The 10,387-nt window shown below is 45.8% G+C and overlaps 1 protein-coding gene across 5 annotated transcripts in view; it reads right to left on the reverse strand.

Moving 5' to 3' along the window:
• Positions 1-829, reverse strand: part of PNPLA6 (patatin like phospholipase domain containing 6) — an 85,432-nt gene extending 84,603 nt beyond the window's left edge. For 4 of the 5 annotated variants that reach the window (XM_053371351.1, XM_053371349.1, XM_053371350.1 and 1 more), the window contains exon 1: positions 744-829. The gene's annotated coding sequence lies outside the window, so the exon portion shown is untranslated. Of the gene's footprint in view, positions 1-740 lie in introns of all 5 variants that reach the window. The other variant, XM_053371352.1, reaches the window with a different exon arrangement.
• Positions 830-10,387: the final 9,558 nt, after the last annotated feature.

Below are 10,387 nucleotides of genomic sequence, written 5' to 3' on the forward strand. Positions count from 1 at the left end.
CTTTCTCTCTGCGGCTTCATGCCAGGCAATGCCCCTGCCCGCCCGTCCACTCACCCATTTCTGCCCAAGCGACGGCTCGTCCATGCCTTCCCTCAAACCCCTGCTGCTGCCTGGCTGGGGTTTTAAAAATTCCCAAATGGAGAGGGACCAAGGCTCAAAGCCTCTCCCCCTTTCGGCGCAAGATATAAGGGCCAGCGTGGCCTCAGGGTTACAGTTTCGGGCTGGGAGAGACCCGGGTTCAAATCCCCACTACTGGGCCAGGAAGTTCCCTGAGGTGACCTTGGCCCAGCCACTGACTGCCTCGTCTCTCGGCCTAACCTACCTCACAGGGCTGTAGTGGGGGTTCAATCTGGAGGGGACGGCTATCTCAGTGCGTAGAGCACGAGACTATGGATCTGAGTCATGGGTTCGAGCGATGCGGCGAAAGGGGGTTGGACTAGATGACCCTAGTAGTCCCTTCAACTTCTAAGAACGTTTGTGGGCGGGGGGGGGTATGTACACCGAGAAAAAGCTGGGCTACAAGTGCAATAAACACGCGAATAAACATTTGACGTGGTGTTTCTGGCTGAAGGAAGAGCGGGTGGTGGGGAATACGCGCGCGCACTCTGTGCATGCTCAGAGGCTCCATTGCCGCCTCTTCATTTCTTCGCACGTTACCGAGCGGGACCCCAGCGCTGGGCTCCAGCCTTTCTTTTCCTTCCCCCGCCCTCTCGCATTGCTGTTATCCGCTCAAGACTCACCCGCCGCCGCCGCCGCCGGCTCCGATCTGTAGGGCGGCCCTTTGAAGCCCATGCCGCTCTCTCTCTCTCTCTGCCTCCGGCTCCTAGCGGCGCCCTGGCCAATGACATCATCGCGCCGCGCCGCCGAGCTGGCAGTCGGCCGCCATGTTGCGAGGGGCAGAGAGGCAGCGCCATTGCGGGAAAGACGCCGTGGGTGGCTAGGAAGCGGGTTTTGTAGGGTTGTGGGAAAGGGTCAGAAAAGGATCTAGAAAGGGTGTGTGTGGAGCCACACCCCTAGGAAGGAAGGTTGCAGTGCTTAGGGCTTGTTGTCTATATAATAATAATAATAATTTTTATTTGGCCGCCCTCCCCAGCCAAGACCCGGCTCAGGGCGGCTAACAAGCAATAATAAAAAGTTGAATGAATACAACTTAAAAACAAGATTAAAATACAACATTAAAATATTGAAACAGTAAAATATTAAAATGTTAAGATGCAGCCTCATCACAGGAGGAGAGAGGAAAAAGAAAAGGGGGGAGGGAATCAAATTGGCATTATCAATTATTAATAATAATAATAATTCATTTATACCCCGCCCATCTACTTTTTCCTCTGGCCTAAAGTTGAGAATAAGATAATTGTAAAGTTGGAAGGCTCATCTAGTCCAACCCCCTGTGTAATAAACAAAAGTCTGCCCTTATTCCTTTATGGGGGACACAAGAACCCTTATAGAGTCCTTTGTAGGTTTCCATCACTAGGAGAAAAGAACAGAGGCAAACCAGAGAATATTGAGAAGCAAAGCAGCTCCTAAGCCTGATCTTTATTGATCTGTTGCAACAGGGTGCTCCCATCACATGCAGGAAAAGAGGAAAACCCAGAGTCAAGGTGTGCCCACCCTTATATAGACATTTTAAATTCCCTTCCCTGGAGCTCAAGATTACCCCTCCATACATCATACCTACATCACAGAAAAGGCGGTCTACAACAGAAATTTGAATGTTGTTGTTTTTCCTGTCTGTCAGGTTATCTGAGAATGCCTTATCTGATTGCCTTTCCTGGTAGTCTGGTCATTCCTTTGAGATGGTGATTTCCCAATTCCTGAGACAATGGGAAGGTTCCCTCACCCCCCCCCCTCCTTGCAGAGAAAACATTTGGTCAGTTTGGGAGTCAAAATGGTTTCAGGACTCTTTTCCTGTGCTGCTTCAGACATGTTGTTTATATATTTATGTACGTGCTTGGTTGGTACATTTATGAACATTTATTATATATATAAGACCTTCAATTTTTTATTTCACCTGCAATGCAGGAAGATGCAGTCGAACAAACCTGGAACCTTGGCATTATCAGCCCCATGCTCTAACCAGCTGAGCTCTCTAGAAAGGAGTCAGCTAGATGGGTAAAGAAAAGGCACGAGAGCTGGACCATAAAGAATGCTGATCGTCGAAGAATTGATGCTTTTGAAATATGGTGCTGGAGCAGACTCTTGAGAGTCCCATGGACTGCAAGAAGATCAAACCTCTCCATTCTTAAGGAAATCAGCCCTGAGTGCTCACTGGAAGGACAGATCCTGAAGCTGAGGCTCCAATACTTTGGCTACCTCATGAGAAGAGAAGACTCCCTGGAAAAGACCCTGATGTTGGGAAAGATGGAGGGCACAAGGAGAAGGGGACGACAGAGGACGAGATGGTTGGACAGTGTTCTCGAAGCTACCAGCATGAGTTTGACCAAACTGCGGGAGGCAGTGGAAGACAGGAGTGCCTGGCATGCTCTGGTCCATGGGGTCACGAAGAGTTGTACCCGACTAAACGACTAAACAACAATATGTGCATTACAACACTGTGACACCAGATGGCGCTGCGGAGTTCCATTTTTGCCAGCGCGTTTTCTCATACAAAGTTTACAAAGTGATTCCCTTTTTTATTTATGCTTTTAAGATTTATATATGTCACTAATTTTACAATCATTTTAACATTTCAAAGCTTGACTTCCTCCTCTTTCTGCGGTTCCTTAAATTTATTGTTAACATCTTCTGCATATCCAGATTAACTTAAATTTGCTCATTTGTTCATCTACAGTCGTACCTTGGTTCTTGAACGGAATCCGTTCCAGAAGCCTGTTCGACTTCCGAAAACGTTTGAAAACATAAGCGTGACTTCTGATTGGCTGCAGGAGCTTCCTGCACTCAATCGGAATCCACAGAAGCCACATCAGATGTTCGGGTTTCAAAGAACGTTCACAAACCAGAACACTCACTTCCAGGTTTGCTGTGTTCAAGAACCAAGGTATGACTGTACTTTAAATATACACTCATATGAAACTGCAGGTTATTACAATAATCCTGCCAATGTTCTTATCTGTTTGCAATTTATTCAGAAATATTCAATAAACCATTTCCTTTCCTTTATAAAGTTTGTTGTCTTGACCTTTTCCCCCCGGCAAGTTTCACCATTTCTGCATATTCCATAAGTTTTTGTATCCAATCTTCCTTTGCTGGGACTTCTGCTTCTTTCCATTTTACAACGCATTTTCCGGAAACACTTCTTCGATGTGTCTAGATCCAGCATTGTGAAGTTTCTGAGGTGGGTGTCAAATGGTTCTCAGGGGAGGATCACTGTTATATGATATCAATTAAACAATCGTTCTGTAGCTGGGACAGGGAAGTGACCCCTTCTGCTGCTGTGCAATTCACCAAAAGGAAGGTACTTCTGGAACATCTCCATATTGGACATATGGGATTTTTGGGGGGCGGGGGGTGAAACAAGCATTATGTTGAAGGGGGCAAAACTGTTGTCTGCAATGCAGTTGGTCATTTAGTTAAATATTTTTATTTTCTTGATGGGGGTGTCCCCCCCCACCTACAGTCATGACTGGATATCACATTTTTTTGAGTTAGTCCGTTCTGTCTACACCAGCCTTTCTCAACCTGTGGGTCCCCAGATGTTGTTGAACTACAACTCCCATCACCCCTAGCTAGCAAGGCCAGAGCTCAGAGATGATGGAAGTTGTAGTCCAACAACATCTGGGGACCCACAGGTGGAGAACCACTGGTCTACACCATGGGTAGGCAAACTAAGGCTCGGGGGCCGGATCCAGCCCAATCGCCTTCTCAGTCCGGCCCATAGATGGTCTGGGAATCAGCGTATTTTTACATGAGTAGAATGTGTGCTTTTATTTAAAATGCATCTCTGGGTTATTTGTGGGGCATAGGAATTCGTTCATATTATTTTTCAAAATATAGTCCGGCCCCCCACAAGGTCTGAAGGACAGTGGACCGGCCCCCTGCTGAAAAACTTTGCTGACCCCTGGCTCCACACCACACCATGTGAGACATACAGGAGCACGACAGCAGCTGGTTGCAGTTAAGTTAGTGTGCGAAATGTTCTTATGTTGCTATGCCTTTGATCCATGCTGACCCAGGATATCTGACCACCTGAGGCAAACCACAAAATAACTCCCCGCCCCCCTGCCAGGGAAGAAGGGTGAAGATCTGCGTCGGCAACAAGAGGAGGAATCAAATCGACCTCACCCGACAGTTGACGTGGGGTTCAGAAGCTGCCATGGTGCAGGGAGCAAGGGGCTCACTCTGAATCATGCTGGGTGGGTGCAGGAGAGCAGCTCCTGCAATTTCCTCCTCTTGAGGGACCACTGTAGAGGTGGCATTGGAGGGCTGAAGCCAAGGAGGCCTCCAAGGAAGAAGTCCAAACCGTTGCCACTGTGGCAGCGGGCGATGCATTCCTTGCAGGACAGATCTGCTGGCCCTGTGGATCCTGCCGCCTGACGCGGTCGCCTCACCTTGCCTCACTGGTAATAATAATAATTATTATTACTATTATTTATACCCCGCCCATCTGGCTGGGTTTCCCCAGCCACTCTGGGCGGCTTCCAACAGAATATTAAAATACAATCATCTATTAAACATTAAAAGCTTCCCTAAACAAGGCTGCCTTCAGATGTCTTCTAAAAGTCTGGTAGTTTTTTTTCTCTTAGACATCTGGTGGGAGGGCGTTCCACAGGGTGGGTGCCACTACCGAAAAGGCCCTCTGCCTGGTTCACTGTAACTTGGCCTCTCGCAGTGAGGGAACCGCCAGAAGGCCCTCGGAGCTGGACCTCAGTGTCCGGGCAGAACAACAGGGGTGGAGACACTTCTTGAGGTATACTGGACTGAGGCTGTTTAGGGTTTTAAACGTCAGCACCAACACTTTGAATTGTGCTCGGAAACGTACTGGGAACCAGTGTAGGTCTTTCAAGACTGGTGTTATATGGTCTCAGCGGCCGCTCCCAGTCACCAGTCTAGCTGCCGCCACTGGCTGTGGCGTTCATACAGAGCCCCCGGTCGTTTCACGGACTATTGATCTATACACCACTGCTTTATTCTTCCGCTGCCACCAACCAGGTTTCTTCTGGTGAAATACTGAGTCTCTGTCAGGTTGTAAAGTCAATAACGAAGATTAAAGTTTATTGAAGAACAAACAAGTTTTAAATATGTTTAGAACGGTTTCTCAAATGTGCGCCCTTAACTAGATGTGGCACTATCTCACATTGTCACATTGTTCTCTCTCAGTTCCATCCCTGTCTCTCACTCTTGTCACAACCGCTATACAGTGAATGCTCGGGTTGCGAACGTGATCCGTGTGGGATGCACGTTCACAACCCGCAGCGTTCGCAATGTCTGCACACGCGTGGGTTGCGATTCGGTGCTTCTATTCATGCGCAAAGCACGATTTAGCACTTCTGCGCATGCACGACCTCCGGAACCCAGAAGTAACCCGTTCTGGTACTTCTGGGTTTCGGCCGGTGCGTAACTGGAAAAATTGCAACCTGAAGCAGCCGTAACCCGAGGTATGACTGCACAGTGGTACCTCGGGTTAAGTACTTAATTCGTTCTGGAGGTCCGTTCTTAACCTGAAACTGTTCTTAACCACTTTAGCTAATGGGGCCTCCTGCTGCTGCTGTGCTGCCGGAGCATGATTTCTGTTCTCATCCTGAAGCAAAGTTCTTAACCCGAGGTACTAATTCTGGGTTAGCGGAGTCTGTAACCCGAAGCATATGTAACCTGAAGCGTATGTAACCCAAGGTACCACTGTATTCATCTTTTCCTCACTCTGTCTAACTCTGACTCTCCTATCTCCCCATGGCAAAATCCCTGGGCTGGGCTGAGCCTTAAAGCCAGGTAGGTTCAGCCTCTGAGCTTTCTCACTGGTCAATCTACATTAAACATCCCCATCCCCCTGTACAAACATAATCACAAGGAATGGGCAAACGCCACACTGGCCAAATTGGTAATTACTGGACAAAAGGTAGGGGGATGAGACAGCATTGTCTGGCTAAATTATGGCATCAAGAATAATAGTTTCTCAGCTGTTCCTGGCATTGAAACAATTGGCTGCTGAGAACTTTCCCCTCAGAGAGGTCTTGTCTTAGCTGAGAAGTTCAAATGATGTACAAATGTTTATGCAGAATGACTATGCATCTATTACAACCATGAAGGACATTCCCCTTATTATTATTTTTAAGAATATGGAACAGGCCCAGAGGGTTACTTACTGAGAACTGGCAAGTTCTGTTGGAGAAAGGAACTTTCTTGCTATGTTCCAGTTGATGCATTCTTACAGCTCTCAAAAGCACTGCAGCCAGGATGCCCCCTTGCCACTGAGGTTGAGATGTGGCTAAGAATCTCCCCCATTATCTATTCAATTAATCACTGACACAAGTCGTTACAGAGATGCATCTTGCCGATACGTTAATCTCGCAAATATGTGTCGCAAGCAGAACATTCTGCCTTTTAAGGATATTAAGATACCAAGAAGAACAGTCACATTTCAAAAGAACTAGTCAAATTTCACAAGGTAGACACACAAGATAGCACTGAAGAAGCCGGAGTGTTTACATGGTTTCATTTTTATTTTTGTTTCATTATGGCTAATGGCTACCAATAATCTTAAGATTAAGAACTGGTATGATGGAAACTCAAGCCTAGGCAAATTACTGGCTGAGCTGGGTTTGGTCATTTTGGGTCAACTCCCAGATTTTACTAAGTCGCTTTTTATTGATTTCATTACATTTCTCTCACCATATCAACCCACCCATTTTATTTTATAATGACTTTGGTTGCATTCATTCCTGTTTTAGTTTAGACTGTGATAGGCTATGGTTCAATGCAACGTGTTTGAACAGACTGACTGAACTTCAGCACAAACAGCGACAGGTAGAGGAACACATTTAATAATTCCTGTTTGCTCTTATGCCAGTTTCTGCATACTGCTCTCACCCTGAATTCTCCCAGAGGCTGCAAAACCTCCTTTGGCGAAGAGAAAGCAAGTAGTAAATTGTGCCAAACACTGTGGTGGAACCTCCACCCCCATCGTTCAGCCGAGACACTGAGATCCAGCGCCGAGGGCCTTCTGGCGGTTCCCTCATTGCGAGAAGTGAGGTTACAGGGAACCAGGCAGAGGGCCTTCTCGGTAGTGGCGCCCGCCCTGTGGAACGCCCTCCCTTCAGATGTGAAGGAAATAAGCAGCTATCTTCTCTTTAAAAGACATCTGAAGGCAGCCCTGTTTAGGGAAGTTTTTAATATTTAATGCTGTATTGTTTTTAACACTTGATTGGAAGCCGCCCAGAGTGGCTGGGGAAACTCAGCCAGGTGGGCGGGGTATAAATAAATTATTATTAATTATTATTATTATTATAATATATTGCTTTTGTCTCGAGCACATTCACGCAGGGACAAGCTCACAGAAAGCAATTCAGAGAAAGAGGAGTGGAGATTCTTTGCTCCTGAAGCTATCAGCAGTAGAAAGGGCAATCTCCTCCTCATAGGAGCCAGAGTCTAAGCTAACTGGGATTAGACAATTTCACACGGCAGACTTCTTGTCTGCTTTCTCTTGCACCATGTGCTCCTCCTATCTCCCTTGCCTAGTATTTGATGGCAGGAGCCGGCACATGACCTTATTATGGTGCCAACGAACTTCTTTAATCAAAGCAACCTTTCCACCAGCATTCAGGTTTTGGCTATGAGGTTTCCGGCAGCATGGGTGTTCCAACCTTGACACCACAGTACACCCATGTTTGTGCTTCTATCCCTCCCTCTTCAAGATGAGGACATGCTTTATATTTCAGCCCCCCGGCCAACATATCAGGAGGTTTCCTCTGCTGTTCTTGAGAAGCTGCAGCGGCTCCAGAATTCACAAAAGCCAAGAAAGAATCTGCAAAACCTACCTCGCTTTTTAATGTGGTGCCAAATCACCCCAAGGGAGAACCGGCAGGGGAAGGGAAAACATCTAAATGCAGAAGCACATGTTTGATGAACACACTGTTCCCGTCACCGCAACAGACCAGGGAAAAACATAGCATGAATTTTTAAGACCTTCAATAAGAAGAAAGCTGGGATTTTGATGGCCAAGATGGCGACGGAGGTAGCAGCCTAATCAGAGCCTCCGACTTCAACTAAGCGTTTTTTACCAGTTTTTTATTAGTTTTAGCCTCCTCAAGACCTCAAAACTGCACCTTAAGGACCTTAAAGACTATTGGCTGTCTGCCTTGTCGCCTCGTTTTAATTAGTTTATTCTTTTATTGTTTTATTGTTTTGGAAGTTAAGTCTGGGGAGTAGCAGCTGGAAACCGCAGCACAAAAGGGAAAGTAAAGACCCTGTATTACGATGCCTCTGACTCCCACTGAAGAATGCGACGGACCTCCAAAACTATAAGAACGGAACCCTTAGTGTGAGTAGACTCATTTAATGCTACAAAATTTAAAAATACACTAAGAGAACGTCGGATGTTAGACGATTTAATTTAGGAGTTCACCTCGGTAGAGGACTAAAAATGGCGCAGGCTACAAAGTCGCAAGGTGGAGGAAGGAATGTATCTCTTTGCCTGACTGAGTGAATACAAGTTGGAAATACGACCCAAAGAAATTAAAGAAATATTCGGAAAAAGAACTTTTTCTAACTTTCCCTAACTTTGGGAACTTATTGACGTTTCTGGGACTTATTTTACGACTGTTTATTTGAACTTTAATCTGAAGAACACTAGGACCCCTTGAACTCTGGAATTTACTACGGAGGATTTATGTCCTGCTCATAAACCTCTGGCTTCTTTTCTCCTCCCACTCTCTCTCTTTCCTCCCATGTTCCCCTTATGTTATTTATGATATTTATGATATTTACATGGGAATGAAAATTGAACGAGATTGCGACCTGAGAACTTTAATACTTTATCACTCTATTTAGAAGTCTGATCTCATTGATTTAAGAAGAATCTGCAATGAGAAGAGCCAAAAGACTCAGGTGTCTTGACACAGAAACTGACGCAGAGCCCTCTGGTTTCAAACAGAGTAATCTAGATAAGTATCTGCTACTTCAAAAACAGCACATATCTCCTCCCAAAAACTCTCTCAACTCTTTACATGGAAAGACAGTTGAAGAGATATCCCTAGGAATAAACGAGGACAAGGCTACTACTCCCATAACCGAGGCACAAGTACTAATTGATAGAAAGGTGGAGCTGCTGGAGGAATGCTGCCTACTGACTGCTCAAACAGTTCAAAAAATCTTTGAACAATTACAAAACATCTTCAAGAAGCTGGATAACCCAGATGAAAGGAGGCAACTCACTCCCTTTTTGCCATCCTTAACAAGCCCTGGAGATAAACAGAACAAATACAAATTTATACCTCTAAACCAACCAAAAATCAGAGGAAGCCCCCCTCACTCAGTCAACTTGATACTGAGGCCATGTGAGATTGTTCTCCACATTTTTCCATACAGAGGGCCCCTACCTTACTGGGAGTCATCCTCCTGGGCCAGACATCATCTAAATCTGCTCCTAGGCCTTGAGGGGGGAAGGATTGACTTAAAAGCAGTCAAGAGGCTCACTAACGATGGATATTCCAAAAAAGTACTACTAAGATTTGGTAGTCATAGAATCCCAACCAAAATCTTAAGGGAAAAGGCTCATTTAGCCCAGAAAGGAATTATTCCACGTCGACACTTTGAAGATATATCGCTCAGACCATTGATTGCATCTAAAAGACAGAACAAGTTGAACAAGGCCATCCCAACAGAAGCCGATATCTGCCCTACTCCCGTGGAAGAACCCAGTAGATGGGAGAAACCGCTGCCAGCTACCCGAGAAATCACGCAAGAAAAATCTAAGCTCCCAAATCATGCGATTGTAGCATCAATTAACAGCCTCGCCCTTGACACAACAGACTGGACAGTCCCAGAAGAAGAAGATCTGCTGAAAAAGAAGAAAGCTGATCAGCTCATGTTCACATGGGCAGGGACACTTGTCAATTAGTTCACTAACAATTTCTTAAAGCTGAGGAATTCTTTACATAGATGGCAATCTACTATTTTAATTGTAGATGATTGTGCCATCAGGTGAAAAATAAGCAGTATTATTATTATTATTATCACCCACCCATCTGGCTGGGTTTCCCCAGCCACTCTGGGCAGCTCATAGCATATCTAAAAATATAACAGTGGTACCTCGGGTTAAGTATTTAATTCGTTCTGGAGGTCTGTTCTTAATCTGAAACTGTTCTTAACCTGAAGCACCACTTTAGCTAATGGGGCCTCCTGCTGCCGCTGCGCCACCACTGCACAATTTCTGTTCTCATCCTGAAGCAAAGTTCTTAACCCGAGGTACTATTTCTGGGTTAGCGGAGTC

Source organism: Podarcis raffonei, chromosome 17, assembly GCF_027172205.1.
Source record: "Podarcis raffonei isolate rPodRaf1 chromosome 17, rPodRaf1.pri, whole genome shotgun sequence".
Taxonomy (NCBI): Eukaryota; Metazoa; Chordata; class Lepidosauria; order Squamata; family Lacertidae; genus Podarcis; species Podarcis raffonei.